General features: G+C 43.4%; 1 protein-coding gene across 1 annotated transcript in view; it reads right to left on the reverse strand.

The window, feature by feature from the left end:
• The window catches only part of CDH23 (cadherin related 23), a 1,673,137-nt gene that overhangs the window by 640,080 nt on the left and 1,015,065 nt on the right, over positions 1–17,992 (reverse strand). The window lies entirely within an intron of this gene.

A 17,992-nucleotide genomic window follows, 5' to 3' on the forward strand; every position in this document is an offset into this window, starting at 1 on the left:
GCTTGCCCTATGACATCACTTTCGAGGCGTGGGGCCCGGAGGTGACGTCAGAGAGTGCGGTGATGCCGAAGTGAGCAGCAACCTCTCGCCAGGGAAGTAAAAAAGGTATGGGGAAAGCAAGGAGCGTGCGGCAAGGAGAGGAAGAGGAGTGCGCCCTTAGGAATATCACTCCCCATACCTCATTTTCTACGCCACTGCGCACAGCACTGACAAAACCCTTTACTCTTCCATGTGAATCAGTGTACGTTACAAGATTCAAAGGAATCACACCCAGATTTGCACACTAAAGCGCTCATTTTTGAAGTAGATGGATGCCTCAAAATGGCCCAAACACATCCAACTCGCAATTTTTAAAAGGCAGAATTTGGATGTTTTACACTGCAGTGTATCTAAATAGCAAGGGGATGTGTTGGAGGCATGTTTTGGGTAGGATTAGGGTGGGCCTCAAATTGGGACATCTGTCAGCGATAATGGAACAGAAGGAGGATTCAAAGCAAAAAATACAGATGTTTTTATCTAGACCTGTTTCAATCACATCCAGGGTGCTTGCATCTTGCTTCTCAGAACAAATATCCCATACCCTTGGAGAAGAGACGGCTCAGGGGTGATATGGTAGAGGTCTATAAAATAATGAGTGAAATGGAAAGGGTAGATGTGAATCACTTGTTCACTCTTTCCAAAAATACTAGGACAAGGGGACATTCAATGAAGCCACTATGTAGTAGATTTAAAAGAAACCGGAGAAAAGATTTCTTCTCACAACATGTAACTAAACTCTGGAATTTGTTCTAATCTAATCCTTAGGTTTGTATACCGCATCTTCTCCACGTTTGTAGAACTCGGCACGGTTTACAGGAGATGCAATAGGAAGGAACTACAATAAAGGGTTAGAGAATGAGGTGAAATCGGTTAGCTTAGCAGGGTTTAAAAAAGGTTTGGATAATTTCTTAAAAGGCCATTATTGAGACGGCTTGAGGAAATCTACTGCTTATTTTTAGGATAAGCAGTATAAAATCTGTTTTATTACTTGGGATCTAGCTAGCTACTTGAGACCTGGGTTGGCTACTGTTAGAAACAGGACACTAGACTTGATGGACCTTTGGTCTGTCCCAGTATGGCAATTCTTATGTTCTTATATGAGTGGTTCTTCTGTGTGCATTAGGGATGTTAAAAAAGAAATTATGTTCTGGGTGCTCAGATGGTTTTTAAAAAATGGGAGAGTCTGTCCGGGTTTGGTTAGCCCTCCCAACTCCCCACCTACCACCTCCCCGGGGCCCAGCTGCTGTAATTTAATCCTTGGGCAGCCAGCAATAGCAATGAGGTAAACCTGCAGCCGCCGGCCTGCTCCAGTAACTGCCTCTCTTGCAGGTCCCACCTACAAGGGAACAGAAAGTCGCTGCAGAGAGTTGGCTTCTGGGGCAGGCCGACGGCAGCAGGTTTACCTCATTGCTATTGCTGGCTGCCCAAAGATTAAATTACAGCAGTCGGACCCTGGAAGAAGGTAAGTGGCGGAGTCATGAGCTACAGACGTTGTGAAAGGAAGCAGCATCGGAAGAGGGAGGGGTTAGGGCTGGAAAAACAGCATGGGAGGAGAGAGACAAACAGCAGGAGGAGGTTGGAAGGAAAGAGGGGCACCCATGGGGGGAGGGGGTTGGAAGGAAAAAGAGAGTAATGAAGGAAGAAAAAGAAGTGGCGGATAGACTAAACATTCAAGTTTCAAGTTTATTTAGAATATTTGATATGATCGCAATATCCAAATCCACTGCAATTTACAAAGATTAAAAATAGAAAAAATAAAAAAATCCAACAAACAGGACATAAAAAACAGTTATGACAAAGAATGCAATTGAGGGGAAGGGGGCTAAAAAAATGGATTAAATACAATTCCAAAATAAATGAAAGAGGGTGGGAAAGGAGACAAAAAGTTAGGGAACGTTACCCACTTAATTTCTACTTAACAGTGTTCCTTGTCCAGATAAATTTCAGAATGAGGTCATATGATTTTATATGGGTCAGTTAAAGGTGTCCTTAAACAGCCAACTTTTTAGTAGGCCTTTGAACTTATTAAGTAAGTTTTCTTCTCTTATGTTGAAAGGAGGCAAGTTCCAAATATGAGGAGCTGTAACAGAAAAGATCATATCCCTCCTTGATTAAATGATTTTTAATGAGGGAATTACTAAAAGAGATTTATCTTCTGATCTTAGAGATTTTACAGGAATGTATGGCATTAGAAATCTTTCTAAAAATGCTGGGGCTTTATTTACTAATATTTTATGTGTGAGTAAAGCTATTTTGTAAGTAATTCTATGGTTTACCGGTAACCAGTGATTTTCATTTAACAGTGGAGTTACATGGTCAAATTTTTTTCTTTTCATGATAATTTTTATTGTGGTGTTTTGAAGAATTTGTAGCCTACGTATTTCTTTTAAGGTAGTCCCTTTGTATAGGGCATTGCAATAGTCAATTTTAGAAATGACTAGGGAATGTATTAAAATATTTAATGATGATTTATCGAGAAACGCGGACAGTGATCTGATTAATTTTAACCTGTAGAAACAAGTTCTTACCAATGAATTAATTTGGTCGTGGTAGTTAAGCTTTTGGTCTAATATGACCCCGAGAATCTTTACCTTAGTAACTACTTTAAGGTTAGTTGTGTTTATGGTTATATTGGCTCCTAATTTCTGCCCCTCCCTACACGGAAAGAGCATAGTCTCGGTTTTGGATGTATTGAGGGCCAATTTATTATCATGTAACCATTTTGATATTTTAGAAAGTTTCTCATTGATTGCTGTAATTTCTCCATCTGCGCTAGTGTCTATGGGGGTATAACAATTGTACGTCATCTGCATATGCAAATGGGATAAACCCAATTGACTGACTAACAGTGGTGCCAGGAATATCTCAGGATTTACAAAAGAGGATATATCCAATGTGCCAGAACCTGAAAAAATCTTCACAGGAGATCAAGCAGAAAAATGAACATCAATGGAGGTAAGCCTCGAGGACGTACATAAGCAGATAGGTTAAAAAGTGACAAATCTCCGGGCCCAGATGGAATCCACCCTAGGGTTTGAAGGAACTAAAGGAGGAAATAGCGGAACTACTACAGCGGGTTTGTAACCTATCCCTGAAAACAGGCGTGATTCCGGAGGATTGGAGGATAGCTAATGTTATGCCCATCTTTAAAAAAGGATCGAGAGGTGATCCGAGGAACTACAGACCGGTAAGTCTGACCTCGGTTCCAGGGAAGATGTCGGAAGCGCTGATAAAAGACAGCATTGATGAACATCTAGATAGAAACAAACTGATGAAAACAAGCCAGCACGGCTTCTGAAAGGGAAGATCGTGCCTAACAAACTTATTGCACTTCTTCAAAGAAATTAACAAACAAATGAACAAAGGGGACCCCATAGACATCGTATACTTGGATTTCCAAAAGGCCTTTGACAAGGTACCCCATGACAAGGTACCTTTGACAAGGTACGCCTACTGCGTAAACTGAAGAACCATGGGGTGGAAGGAGACGTTCATAGATGGATCAAGAATTGGTTGGCGGGTAGGAAGCAAAGGGTGGGAGTAAAGGACCACTACTCTGACTGGAGGAGGGTCACGAGTGGTGTTCCGCAGAGGTCGGTACTCGGACCGCTGCTGTTCAATATATTTATAAACGATCTAGAAACAGGGACGAAGTGCGAAGTAATAAAATTCACAGACAACACCAAACTATTTAGTGGAGCTGGGACTAAAGAGGACTGCGAGGAATTACAAAAGGACCTGAACAAGCTAGAACAGTGGGCGATGAGATGGCAGATGAAGTTTAATGTAGAGAAATGTAAAGTCTTGCATGTAGGGAACAGAAACCCGAAGTACAGCTATACGATGGGAGGGCTGGTAATGGGTGAAAGTGTCCAAGAAAAGGACTTGGGGATAATAGTGGACAACTCAATAAAGCCGTCGGCACAGTGTGCAGAGGCCTCTAAGAAGGCGAATAGAATACTGGGTATTATCAAAAAGGCATTACAACAAGATCAAAAGAGGTCATCCTGCCGTTGTATCGGATTATGGTACGCCCGCATCTGGAGTACTGTGTCCAATATTGGTCGCCGTACCTTAAGGATATGGCGATATTCGAAATGGTTCAGAAAAGAGCGACGCGATTGATAAGAGGTATGGAAAACCTTTCATATGCTGAAAGATTAGAGAAACTGGGGCTTTTTTCCCTGGAAAAGCGAAAACTTAGAGGGGACATGATAGAGACTTACAAGATCATGAAGGGCATAGAGAAAGTGGAGAGGGACAGATTCTTCAAACTTTCAGAAATTACAAGAACGAGAGGGCATACGTAAAAATTAAGAGGGGCAGATTCCGAACCAATGCTAGGAAGTTCTTCTTCACCCAAAGGGTGGTGGATGCCTGGAATGCACTTCCAGAGGGTGTAATAGGACAGGGTACGGTACAAGAAGGGATTGGATGAATTCCTGAAGAAAAAAGGGATAGAAGGATATAGATAGAGATCACTATACAGGTCCTGGACCTGATGGGCCGCCGCGTGAGCGGACTGCTGGGCAGGATGGACCCCTGGTCTGACCCAGCAGAGGCACTGCTTATGTTCTTATGAGAGAGAGAAAGAATGAAGCACCCACAGGAGAGGAGTGTCGGAAGGAGAGAGAGAGAGATGTACTAAAAGGGTACAGAGGATGGAAAGGAGGACCAAGGAAATGGGTGGGGTGTGGGCAGGGCTGTGTGTGGAGTGTGGGTGGGGTCATACATCCGGCTTTAGACCGCTTTTCAGCACAGAAACGGTAATTGCGGCCATCTTAGATTACTTGCACCTACTTTTAAGCAAAGGCCTCAGTGCCCTGATCATGCAATTCGACATGAGCTCTGCCTTTGACCTTGTAGACCATGCAAATTTGCTACAGTGTCTAGATGCTATTGGCATCAGAGGCGAAGCGCTAAACTGGTTTCATGGTTTCCTTTCGTCCCGAACCTATCAGGTTCGCTTCAACAATGATCTCTCCAATACCTGGAGCAACCCATCCGGCGTTCCGCAAGGGTCCCCACTATCCCCTCTGCTTTTCAATATCTACATGACCTCACTGAGCGTTCAATTAACCCAGCTGGGGATAAAATTATTCAGTTACGCTGATGACTTCACAATTATTATCCCATTTGTCAACTCCATCTCGGAAACAATTCCAAAAGCATCAGAAGCCATAAACTTGATGGAACATTGGATGACAGACTTCAAACTCAAGCTCAATGCTGAGAAGACAAAATTCTTTGTCGCTTCACCGTGCCCTCTTGACACCAAAACCCCACTAGACATCAACAAACATAACTACCCCATACAGCCCACCATTAAAATACTGGGTGTAACTCTGGACCAATGCCTCACCATGAAAGATCAGGTGGACTCCCTAATCAAAAAGAGTTTTTTCACCCTCTGGAAACTTAAATCAATTAAAGCATACTTTGATAACTCTGCCTTCAGAATCTTGGTACAATCCCTCGTATTAAGTCAACTCGACTACTGTAACATCGCCTACTTAGCAATCCCCCAAAAGAATGTGCGACGATTACAACTAATGCAAAACACTGCGGTCAGACTAATCTTCGGTCTAAAGAAGTTCAATCACGTGACGCCATACTTCAAACAGCTACACTGGCTGCCGATGGAAGCTCGTGTAAAGTTTAAGTTCGCCTGCCTCTGTTTTAAAGTTTTCTACGGTCTAACCCCTAAATACATCACTGACCTATTCTCCTTCTCATTCAACAAAAACAAGAGAAGCTCCCACTTGCACTTCATTTCTCCCCCGGTTAGAGGATGCAAACTAAAAAAATACCATGAGCATCTTCTCTCACATCAGGCTGCTCTATGGGGTAAAGACTTAGAACAACTCTTATTGCCCACCACTTATGAGGTATTTAGGAAACGCCTCAAAACTCACCTATTCCTGAAATACCTAGACAGCTGACCCACTTCCCTCTTTCCCCTCTCTTGCCCTTTCTCCCAATTGTTCCCACATCCCTTAAGTTAACTCAACTTGTACGTCAACTCAACTTGTACTCCACTAATCTTTTGTAAACCGCATAGAACTTATATATAAACCGCATAGAACTTATATATAAACTGTTATTATTATTATTTTTTGTCTTCACAAACATAACCCTATCAGAGATGTATCTAGAGAAAAAAATTAAGGTGGTCAAGCTATTATACTAACATTAACATTACATCTCCTTCTACAGCAGTGGTCTCAAGCTCAAACCCTTTGCAGGGTCACATTTTGGATTTGTAGGTACTTGGAGGGTCTCAGAAAAAATAGTTAATGTCTTATTAAAGAAATTACAATTTTGCATGAGGTAAAACTCTTTATAGTTTATAAATCTTTCCTTTAGGCTAAGTCTTAATAATAATATTGTCATTTATAGCTATAGAGACATATCATCAAGAAACTGTTTTATTTTACTTTTGTGGTTATGATAAACATACCGAGGACTTCAAAATAGTACCTGGCGGCCGCATGTGACCCCCCCCCCCCAAGCTGCGTGTTTGAGACCACTGTTCTACAGTGTGTATGTACACATGTATGTCTTGGCCCTCCGAATGTTATGAAATATAAAATGTGATGCCGGATTTAAAACGGTTGGACAAGCCAGACCTATGTACTTGTTTCAAGCTTTCTGCAATTTAGGTGCAGCATTTATCTCCACTGGAAGGTCGTTCTATGTATCCACCATCAAACACTGGTTGGCAGGCAGGAAACAGAGGGTTAGAGTAAAGGGCTAATACTCAGACTGGCAATGGGTCACGAGCGGAGTTCCACAGGGGTCGGTGCTGGGACCTCTATTGTTCAATATATTTATTGACGCTCTAGAGACGGGGACAAAATGTGAGGTTATCAAATTTGCTGATGACACCAAACTCTGCAGCAGGGTTAGGAACACGGAAGACTGTGAAAACCTGCAAAGGGACCTAACGAGACTGGAAGACTGGGCAAATAAGTGGCAAATGAGTTTTAACGTAGAGAAATGCAAAGTCATGCATGTAGGGAAAAAGAACCTGATGTTCAGCTACAAAATGGGGGGAACACGGCTAGGGGTGAGTAACCTTGAAAGGGATCTGGGGGTGATGGTCGACACATCACTGAAACCATCGGCGCAGTGTGCGACAGTCTCAAAGAAAGCAAACAGAATGCTGGGCATCATCAAAAAGGGTATCACAACCAGGACGAAGGAAGTCATCATGCCGCTGTATCGCGCAATGGTGCGCCCGCACCTGGAGTACTGTGTTCAATACTGGTCGCCGTACCTCAAAAAGGACATGGCGGTACTCGAGGGAGTGCAGAGGAGGGCGACTAAACTGATAAAAGGTATGGAAAATTTCTCATACGCTGACAGGTTAAAAACGCTGGGGCTGTTCTCTCTGGAGAAGAGGAGACTTAGAGGGGACATGATAGAAAACTTCAAAATCCTAAAGGGCATAGAGAAAGTGAATAAGAACAGATTCTTCAAACTGTGGGGAGCCACAAGCACTAGGGGTCACTTGGAGAAATTGAAAGGGGACAGGTTTAAAACAAATGCTAGGAAGTTCTTTTTTACCCAGAGGGTGGTGGACTAATGGAACAAGCTTCCGGAGGAGGTGATAAGCCAGAACTCTGTACAGGGGTTCAAGGAAGGTTTGGATAGGTTCCTGGAGGATAAGGGGATAGAGGGGTACAGATAGAACTTGAGGTAGGTTATAGAAGTGGTCAGAAACCACTTCACAGGTCGCGGACCTGATGGGCCACCGCGGGAGCGGACCGCTGGGCGGGATGGACCTCTGGTCTGACCCAGTGGAGGCAACTTCTTATGTTCTTATGTTTCCATAAAGAAGTATTTTCTTAAATTACTTCTGTGTCTTTCCCTTTTCACCTTCATCCTAAGCCTTTTCATTTCAGAGTTTCATTTTAACAGAAAGAAAAGCTCACCTCCTGTGTATTTATGCCACAGATGTATTTAAATATCTCTATCTCCCCTCTCATGCCTTTCTTCCAAATTCTTGCAGTTTTTTTCATTCACATACTGGAGAGAGAGCCCTCTTCCTCAGTATAGAAGAAAAGCAATCTGCCCTTCCTTTTCCAGGAGTTTAAACAGTTTTGAGTTTCATGCTGTCTCCTCCTTGGCCATTTCAGGGGGATGTTTTCAAGCTGTGTTAGGGCACTAGCTCATGTTATTTGTCCTTTCATACATGTGTACACTTGCCCACATAAGTGCTAATATCCTATACATTTAAGTATGCAAGACAGCATTTAAATTTGGGTGGCAAGTTATAGAATAAGAAGGATAAAGAAGAATTCTATAACAAGGTGTTTACAGGTATGTGCCATTAGCACATGTACAGAGTACACGCATTTTACGAGAAAGCAACAGCAAAACAGCTAAGCGCTAGTCTGTAAGGCACACTAAGTACTATAGGATTCAATTTTGTAAACAGTGCCCAAATTTGGGCACCCCAAAAAAAGCACACTAAGCTCTGTTTGATAAAAGGCCTTGGTCAATTTTGGGTGTAAGGATTTGCATAGATCCCCTGAATTCTATAACACTGTATGCAAATCCTAGAAACGCCCCTGACTCGCCCATTCCCCAAAGAAAAATTAACACACACATATTTTTATAGAATAGCAACTGCAAAGCTGCACAAGTAAATTCCAGTAATTGTCAATTAGCATCAATAATTGTTAGCTCCCATTATCAGCACTAATTAATTTGTTAAGCAATCAAACGTACATAAATTTGGGTGTGCTATAAATTTGGGTGTGCATAAATTTGGGAGTGCTATATATAGAATTAAGGGGGTGGAGGGGCATAATCAAAAGAAACGTCCAAGTCCATTTTGACTTAACTCACAAGTCGTCCAAAGTCGGACACGGGAAAAGGTCCATTTTCAAAAAAATACGTCCAACATATTTTTTTTCTGAAAATCGTCCAACTGTACGTCCAGCCGTTTGATCATCCAGACTGCTAAGTTGTCCATCTTTATACCCCATTTTTGACCAAAAATTCATCCAACTCAAAAACACTTAGAAAAAGACCTTTTGGGCATGGGAGAGGCCAGAAAAGTAAGGGCCTGAACACCCAGACATGGCAACAGAGTAGTGAGGCACCTTACAGGGCACTACTGTGAACTTCATAAAAAGGATGCCACATAAACATCTCACAACAGCTCCCTTATAGGTCATGGTGAGCCCCACAAAACAGCCCCAGAATCTACTTGACCCACATATCTACCACCCCAATAGACCTTATGGCTGCAGGAGCCACTTATATGGCAGTACAAAAGGGTTTGGGGTATTTTTGGGGGGTGCACATATTTCTCCATGAATGCAGTGATTAGAGTAGCTTATGGGCCTGGGTCCTCCTCTCCATGTTTCACTAACCCAGTGTTCTTCAACCACCGGTCCATGGACCGGTGCCGGTCCACAGAAATTTCCTGCCGGTCCACAGGGCCGGCACGTGCATTAGGCCCAAAACTGTGTTCTTCAACTGCCGGTCCGCAGTGCGATCGATGCATTGTTAATAAGATTATAATGTGTGTATATATGAAAAATGAATGGAAAAAAAGTGTTACAATTAGGACTATGGGGGCAGGGTCTGGGGTAGAGATGGGCAGGGTCTGGCCCATGACAGCCCAGTGTTCTTCAACTGCCGGTTTGCGGACCAATGCTGGTCCACAAAATAATTCTTTTATTTCTGCCGGTCCATAGGTGTAAAAAGGTTGAAGAATACTATACTAACCCACCCCCAAGACCACTTAAGCCACCTCTGTGCAGCTCTATTAGGCTTTCCTATGCCAGGCTACCAGGTGCTAATGTTCTGGAGGCAGATATGTAAAGTTGTTATTATGTTTTTTATGGGGGCAGGGGGGGGGGGGTCAGTGATCAATGAGGCTGTGTATGGGGGTCTGTACTTTGTGTCTGCAGTGCTTATCGGGTCACTTTGGATACCTTTTGTGGACTTAGACCTGGTTTTAGATGGCCTAAGTCACAACGTCCAAGTTCAGTCTAGGCAGTGCTGTAAAACCTTCGGTTATACATGCAGTACGACTAAGTCTAGGCCGGCCCGCCCAAATCCCGCCCTCACCACTCCTCCTAAAACGCCCCTTTTAGCTTTGGTCATTCAGCAGCACTGTGAAGGCCTAAGTCGTTTTTAAATATGTCTAACACCCTGTTTGATTATCGGCACTTGGACGACTTTTGTTACTGATCGTCCAAGTGCCGATTTTTAGACATTTTTCAGTTTAGATTATGAGCCCCCTAGTGTGTAAATGTGCAAATCATGGGGATATAGACAGGGTTGCCACTTACAGGTACAACTTACTGAATAACAGGCCCCTGACACATTTAGGTCATCCAAAAATATATTTGTAAGATCTAGTGGTTCAAATCCCAAGATTACCACACTAATAAACCCTATACTAGTGTTATCATTTAGCAGATATTATTCTAAAAACCTATATGAAGTATTCATCTCCAGTTTTTTCAATCTTCTATTCTATAGGGAAAAAGCCTCAGAGTTCGAGCTATTAACCGATTTGGGTCACAAAAAGGACAAATTCATTTAGCTCACATTTCAGTCATTGGCAAAAAAAAACAACCCTTAATTGCTTTTTTTCTCTTTATGTCTTTCTATTTATATATATATATATATATATATATATATATATATATATATATATATAAATTGTTCATTTTATATTATTTCTAAAAACAGTCACTTGCTTGCAACCCGTGTTTATATCCTATTAGAAATTCATCCTTAATTATCTTCAATAGTTTCATCCCACTGTTAAATGGATAGCAGAAAAATCAAGAGCAGCAGTTCTGTCGCTACTATTGTTTAAGATTATACTCCATACGATTCTTTTCCTTTATATAGATAAAGTATGGAAAAATTTCAACTTATGTTTAGATGCTTTGGGATCCTTTTACTAAGACACACTAACCCATTTAGCGCGCGATAACTGATTTGGCATGCGCTAATCGATTTAGCGTGTGCTAATGATTAGTGCGCACTAAGGGCTCCTTGTACAAAGGTGCGCTAGCGTTTTTAGCGCATGCACCGGATTAGCGCACGCTAGTCAAAAAACTACCGCCTGATCAAGAGGAGGCGGTAGCGGCTAGCGCATGCTATTCCGCGTGTTAAGGCCCTAACGCACCTTTGTAAAAGGAGCCCTAAATGCTAAGGCCCCCCTAGAATATAATGGGCACCTTAACATTTAGCACATGCTAAATCGGTTAACGCGCCTTAGTAAAAGGACCTCTTTGTTTGTAAAGTTCAAACACTTCTATCCTGATGATGACTTCAATGTTTGGCGTATTCCTAAGGCTGCTATTTAACAACATTTAGGTCTTCACCATTATTATATAGATACTAGGTTTAAGCCCGTTACATTAACGGGTGGTAGAATATATGTCTGTCTGTCTTTCTTTCATTCTGTCTCTCTCCCTGGCCCCCTTTGTCTGTCTGTCTTTCTGTCTCTCTCCCTGCCCCTGTGTCTTTCTTCCTTTCTTTCTCCCTCCCGCTGTCTATCTTTCTTTCTTTCTCCCTCTCTCCCGCTGTCTTTCTTTCTATGTCTCTCTCCCTGCCCCCATATGCAGCAGCAGCATTTCTCTCCCTCCACTTCCCTGTGCAGCAGCAGCCACAGCAACATTCCCTCCCCTCCACTTCCCTGTGCAGCAGCAGCCACAGCAGCATTCCCTCCCCTCCATTTCCCTGTGCAGCAGCATTTCCCCCCCACCCCACTTCCCTGTGCAGCAGCATTTCCCTCCCCCCCACTTCCCTGTACAGCAACCGCAGTAGTATTCCCTCCTCCGACCTCACTTCCTTGTGCAGCAGCAGCAGTATTTCCCTCCCCCTCCACTTCTCTGTGCAGCAGCAGCAGCAGCAGCAGCAGCGGTATTTCCCTCCCCCGACACATCCCTGTGCATCAGCAGCAGCATTTCCCCCTACCCTCCCCCTCCTTCCTTTCCCGCAGTCTGGCCTGCTCCCTTAGTCCTTTGCTGGAGTTTATTTTTAAGTTTAAAGGTGCCACGGCAGCTTCTCTCATGAACCCCGCCTGCTTTGGAAGCCTTCTCCGACGCAGGTGCAGCTCGTGAGAGGAGCCTTGGCCACGGCTTTTAACTTAAAAATAAACTTCGGCCGGTAGGGCCGTATTTCCTGGATGGAGGACTGCCGCTTCGATGGCTTGAGGAGGTGGAGAGCAGGGAGGCCAGCGCTTTTCAAATTCTCTGTCGGCCACTGGCACAGCTAAGCGTGCATGCACACTCCTGCTGGCCACGGTCCTACGGATCACGGAGGTAGGAATGCGCATGCGCGCTTAGCATTTTATTATAGTAGATACCCACATGTGCACTGCCTGGCCTGCAAATCAACCTTCAAAGAAAAATCAGTTCTTTCAGGTGTGACCATATCCAATCTGCAAGCTTTTGAGAGCAACCTGTGCAAAACAATGATGCATTGTGTTCAGGTGTGACTGGCACTCCATGCCCTCATTTGTATCCATATGCCACAGATATAATAACTGAAACGTGTGAATGCAGAGGCTGGATTATTTTTTGGTTTCTGGTTGTTTTTTTTAATACAGAAAATAATACCACCTGAAACTCCTGGAGCCCCTTTTATCCCTTCTCCTAAGTTACAGCACAAGAATGAGAATCCTGCTTCCCAAAACCAGATTATCAATTTGCTTAAAATACAGTGCTGAAGCAAAAATTGGCAACACAGCACATATGCTATATGATGTATGAGATGAACACTGCAGTCTAGTGGTTTAGAATATATTTACAGTGAATAATTGAGGATGGGGCATAGAGCATGGAAAAAGCATTATTTCATGGGGCTTCCCCTTTCCCCTATGGAGACAAAGGGATTGGTCATCAGTTTCCCCCATCCTTGAAGGAGTTATAATTTACTGGGGAATTTCCCCGAGGTGGGAATCAGTGCTTTGTCAAAAAACATTACCTACTTATTCTACAGTAGTAGAACCTTCATCTCAAAGCGCTTGTGTTGTCCAGTCATGTCCCTTCTGTTCCTATTATGGGGATGCTACATGTCAGATAAGGGTTATTGATGTAATGGTAAATTTATATTTAGCTATTTATAGAGAGAACTATGTCAAAACCATCATGCAGCTTGCAAACTAGAAGCTTCCTTTTCATCCAAAAGTGGAGTGGAATAGAACACTTAGAGCTCCTTTTACTAAGCTGCGTTAGCGTTTTTAACGCAAGCAGCATTTTAGTGCCTGCTAAACAGCTAGAACTAACGCCAGCTCAATGTTAGTGTCTAGCGCGCGGGGCAATTTAGCGCGCTAATGGTAAGAGCCACAGGCTGAGAACCAGGGTTCAAATTCCACTGTATCAACTTGTGATCTCTCCATTGCCTCAGGTATGTGCTTAGAGAGAAAGCCCTCCAGGGACAGGGACATACCAACTGTTTCTGAATCTAATTCACCTTGAACTACTACAATAGTATAAGCTAAATCCAAACCCAAAAGACCCTGTGAGAATTCCATCCATGAACCTCTATATTTCTACCATTTGTGACTGCAGCATCAGAAGTGGCCTCTAGTTAATGCTGGCGACAGAGAGGCAAGCAGAAATCTATGTATTAGCAGTGATATTTTCTGAGATGATGGCATTAACTTCCACTATATTGGTTCTAATCCAGTGATTTGCATGACAAAAAAACTTCTTTATTAAAAATCAACAAGCACCAGATTCATTTTTTTCTCTTTTAGTGTCATTTTACCCCCACTCCATCCGCTTTTCCAGTACAGACAGAACTCCCATTGTTAAAGGCTGCCGTAAATGACAGCTACTTAAAAATCACTAGCGTACAAAATTGAGACAAAAACTGGTGACCTTTTCGAGTTTTGTTAGACAGAAGTGATTATGTTCTTCGCGGAGCATATGGGGGAGGTATTTGAACTCTTATAAACCCCAGGACTCCTTTTCTACCAGTCAAAGTTATTTTTCTAATTAGGAGAAAAGAGCAGAGCAGAACTGGCAGGGAGAAGTCCCCCACATCTGGCTACGATGGCAGAGAGAAGTCCCCCACATCTTTCTAGTAGCAAATACCATCAATATGAATGCCTCCTAAAAGTTTACATTTCAGTACACTGAAGAGCAACGGTGTCAAACTCAAACCCTTTGCAGGGCCACATTTTGGATTTGTAGGTACTTGGAGGGCCGCAAAAAAAAAAAAAAGTTAATATCTTATTAAAGAAATGACAATTTTGCATGAGGTAAAACTCTTTATAGTTTATAAATCTTTCCTTTAACTGTTAAAGGAAAGATTTATAAACTATAAAGAGTTTTACCTTATTCAACATTGTCATTTCTTTAATAAGATATTAACTATTTTTTCTGCAGCCCTCCAAATACCTTATTTTTTCTGCGGCCCTCACAGTTAAAGTTTAACATCTTTCCTTTCTCAGAACTGACACATTTCAATCACTGTGAAAAACCTACAGGAAGACCTTAGGAAATTGAAAGACTGGGCGTCCAAATGGCAGATGAAATTCAATGTGGACCAATGCAAAGTGATGCACATTGGGAAGAATCAGTTGACCTGTACATCTCTTTCCCCTCAATAACGGTTCCCTTGACCTCTTAACCACTTTTCCTCACCTCCTTTAAGCTCAATCAATTTGTACCTTCTTTTAATCTTATGTAAACCGCATAGAACTTCACGGTCCTGCGGTATATAAACTATTGTTATTATTATTATATTGAAAATAAAATTATTTTCCCTACCTTTGTTGTCTGATGACTTCATTTTTCTGTGCTTTTAGCTATGTTTCCAGGGCCTTCTTGTTCTTTGACTGTTTTTCTCTCTGTCTTCATGTTCAGCCTTGCATCCATCTTTGGCATTAACTTAACATTCAGTTTTCCCCTTTTTTTCTGCTTTCTTCTCAAAATCTACGTTTCCATGTCTTCCCTTCCCTTCCTATCTTTCTCTCCTTCCCTCCCTAATTCCACTAAATCTTTTTTGAGATATGATGACAGAACTGCACTGATGGTTTTCACAACAAAAGAGAAGATTAAATAATGTGCCTCCTCTACTTATTGTTAACTGAGGCACAGAGTAACATACTAACATAGTGGATGACAACAGATAAAGATCTGTACAGTCCATCCAGTCTGCCCAATAATCATACTCATCAATCATGATTAAACCAACAATGAATGTGGTATAAAATATATATTCTTGATCCTGATCTTTGACATTTGGGGGGTGGGGGAGGGGGAAACAGACCATAGAAGTCCATCCAACATTGACCTTCTGTTCCAGCTACTGGAGTTGCCCTTCTCAGCAAAACCTAATCTGATTTGTTATACAGACACAGACCATAGAAGTCCGGCCGACATTGGCCTTAGTGCCTCGCAGCTGGAGTCGCAGCATAAGCACCACACAACCTATCAAAATGCATGCAGTCATTTTAGATTTGATTTCACATCATCCATTTTATAATAATGGATCCTCAGCACCCTGAGGTTAAGAACATAAGAATTGCCGCTGCTGGGTCAGACCAGTGGTCCATCATGCCCAGCAGTCCGCTCACGTGGCGGCCCTCTGGTCTAAGACCAGCACTATAGCCGAGACTAGCCCTATCAGCGTGTGTCCTTGTTCAGCAGGAACTTGTCTAACTTTGTCTTGAATCCCTGAAGGGTTTTTTCCCCTATGATAGACTACGGAAGATTGTTCCAGTTTTCCACCACTCTCTGGGTGAAGAAGAACTTCCTTACGTTTGTACGGAATCTATCCCCTTTCAACTTTAGAGAGTGTCCTCTCGTTCTCCCTACCTTGGAGAGGGTGAACAACCTGTTCATATCTACCAAGTCTATTCCTTTCAGTACCTTGAATGTTTCAATCATGTCCCCTCTCAATCTCCTCTGTTCGAGGGAGAAGAGGCCCAGTTTCTCTAATCTTTCACTGTACGGCAGTTCCTCCAACCCCTTAACCATCCTAGTCGCTCTTCTCTGGACCCTTTCGAGTAGTACCCTGTCCTACTCGAAAGGGTCACTTAGGGCTCCTTTTATTAAGGTGCACTAGGGCTTTAATACGTGGAATAGCGCGTGCGCTAACCTTAACGTCAGCATTGAGTTGGCATTAGTTCTAGAAGCATAGAGGGGCATAATCAAAAAAAAGTCTAAGTCCCCTTTTGGCCTAAGTCCTTAAACGTTCAAAGCAGAAGCAGGAAAAGTGTCCATAACCAAAACAAACGTCCTTGTTTTGATTATGGCCTGCCTCTACTAAACGCCCAGATCACCACTACATCTATAAGTACACCCCCACGACGTCTACACTTTTTGGCCATAATGAACCCAAAAAACGCCTAAGCCCCAAACGTCCAACAGAAGGGCTTTTAAGCGAAGGAGGAGCCAGTCCTTCACCTAAAAGCTGGATTTTGTAACCGGTGTCTGTCAAAAACAACACCGGTTACAGAATCCCCCCCCCACAATGATCCAGGCAGGAGAGAGCCCAAGCCCTCCTGGCCCCGGCGACCCCTACCCCCCATTACAATACGGGCAGGAGGGATCCCAGGCCCTCCTGCCCTCTACACAACCCCCCTCCTTCCAATGACTGCCCCCCAGAACCCCCAATCGCCCCCCCGCGACCCCCATGGCCGACCCCACGACCCCCCAATCCCCCTTCTCTGTACCTGTTCAGTTGGCCAGACGGACGCCTGTCCAGGCCAGCCGGGTCCAGAATGGGGCCGGATTGGCCCAGGTGACAGAAACCCCGCCCACAGGTGGGGCCTGAGGCACCTGGGCCAATCAGAATAGGCCCAGGAGCCTTAGGCCCCTCCTATGGGCGGGGCCTTAGACACATGGGCCCAACCCGGTGTGGAAGATCATTCCATCGATCAATCACCCCTTCAGTGAAGAAGTATTTCCTGGGATCCCTCCTACCCGTATTGTAGTGGAGGGTGGGCGGTAGGGGGTCACCGGGGCCAGGAGGGCTTGGGCTCCCTCTTGCCCCAACGTTGTCGGGTGGGGGGGGTGATGTATCGCAGCAGGAGAGATTGGGCATCTCTCCTGCTGTGATGGTTGCGGTGGGTAGGTTGCCGGGCCGCTGAACTGATCGCGCCAGCGGCCATCAGCTCAGCGGCCCCTTTTTCGGCACTTAGACCTGGTTTGACTTCGTCTAACTCAAAAAGGTCTAAGTGCCGACTAGGCAACCTGTGAAATGTTTTGGTTATAGCTGTTGTACGCCTAGGTGTAGGTCGGCCCACCTCCCACCCACTGCCCGCCCTTTCCCCTCCTCTAAACACACCTCTTTTCTCTCTGTGTGTTTAGAGGCAGGGAAAGGCCTAAGCTGTTTTTAGATACGTCTAAAAACCATCTTTGTTTATGGGTACTTGGACGATCAGGCTTTTTGATCGTCCAAGTAGCCATTTAGGACACTTTTTAGACTTTTTTTTTTTAAATTATGAACCCCATAGCGCGCAGTAATTTCCTGTGTGTGCTAAAAACCCTAGCGCACCTTATTAAAAGGAGCCCTTAATCCCCCCATTGTCCCATGTACAATAGATAGATTGTGAGCCCACCAGGACAGACAGGGAAAAATGCTTGAGTACCTGAATAAATTAATGTAAACTGTTCTGAGCTCCCTTGAGAGAACGGTATAGAAAATTGAATAAATAAATAAATCCCATGCTTTTTTTTAAATTCAGTTATTATTTTTGTTTCTACCACCTCCATCAGGAAGGCATTCCAGGCATCAACCAGGAGTTTGCTTTTATTTGCATACTTTTTAAAAATATGCACATAAATTAGCCCAGAAAATATAAGCATGGAAAAAAGCAGGGTTAAACATAAACACATGAATTCTATGGGATAATTTATATTTATTTTGATCCTAACCAGCTTGAGCAATTACTTTCAGATAAAGGAGGAGCTGTTTGAGGGGTAAATGAGTGGATATAAATGGAAATTTTAGA

Source organism: Geotrypetes seraphini, chromosome 4, assembly GCF_902459505.1.
Source record: "Geotrypetes seraphini chromosome 4, aGeoSer1.1, whole genome shotgun sequence".
Lineage (NCBI taxonomy): Eukaryota > Metazoa > Chordata > Amphibia > Gymnophiona > Dermophiidae > Geotrypetes > Geotrypetes seraphini.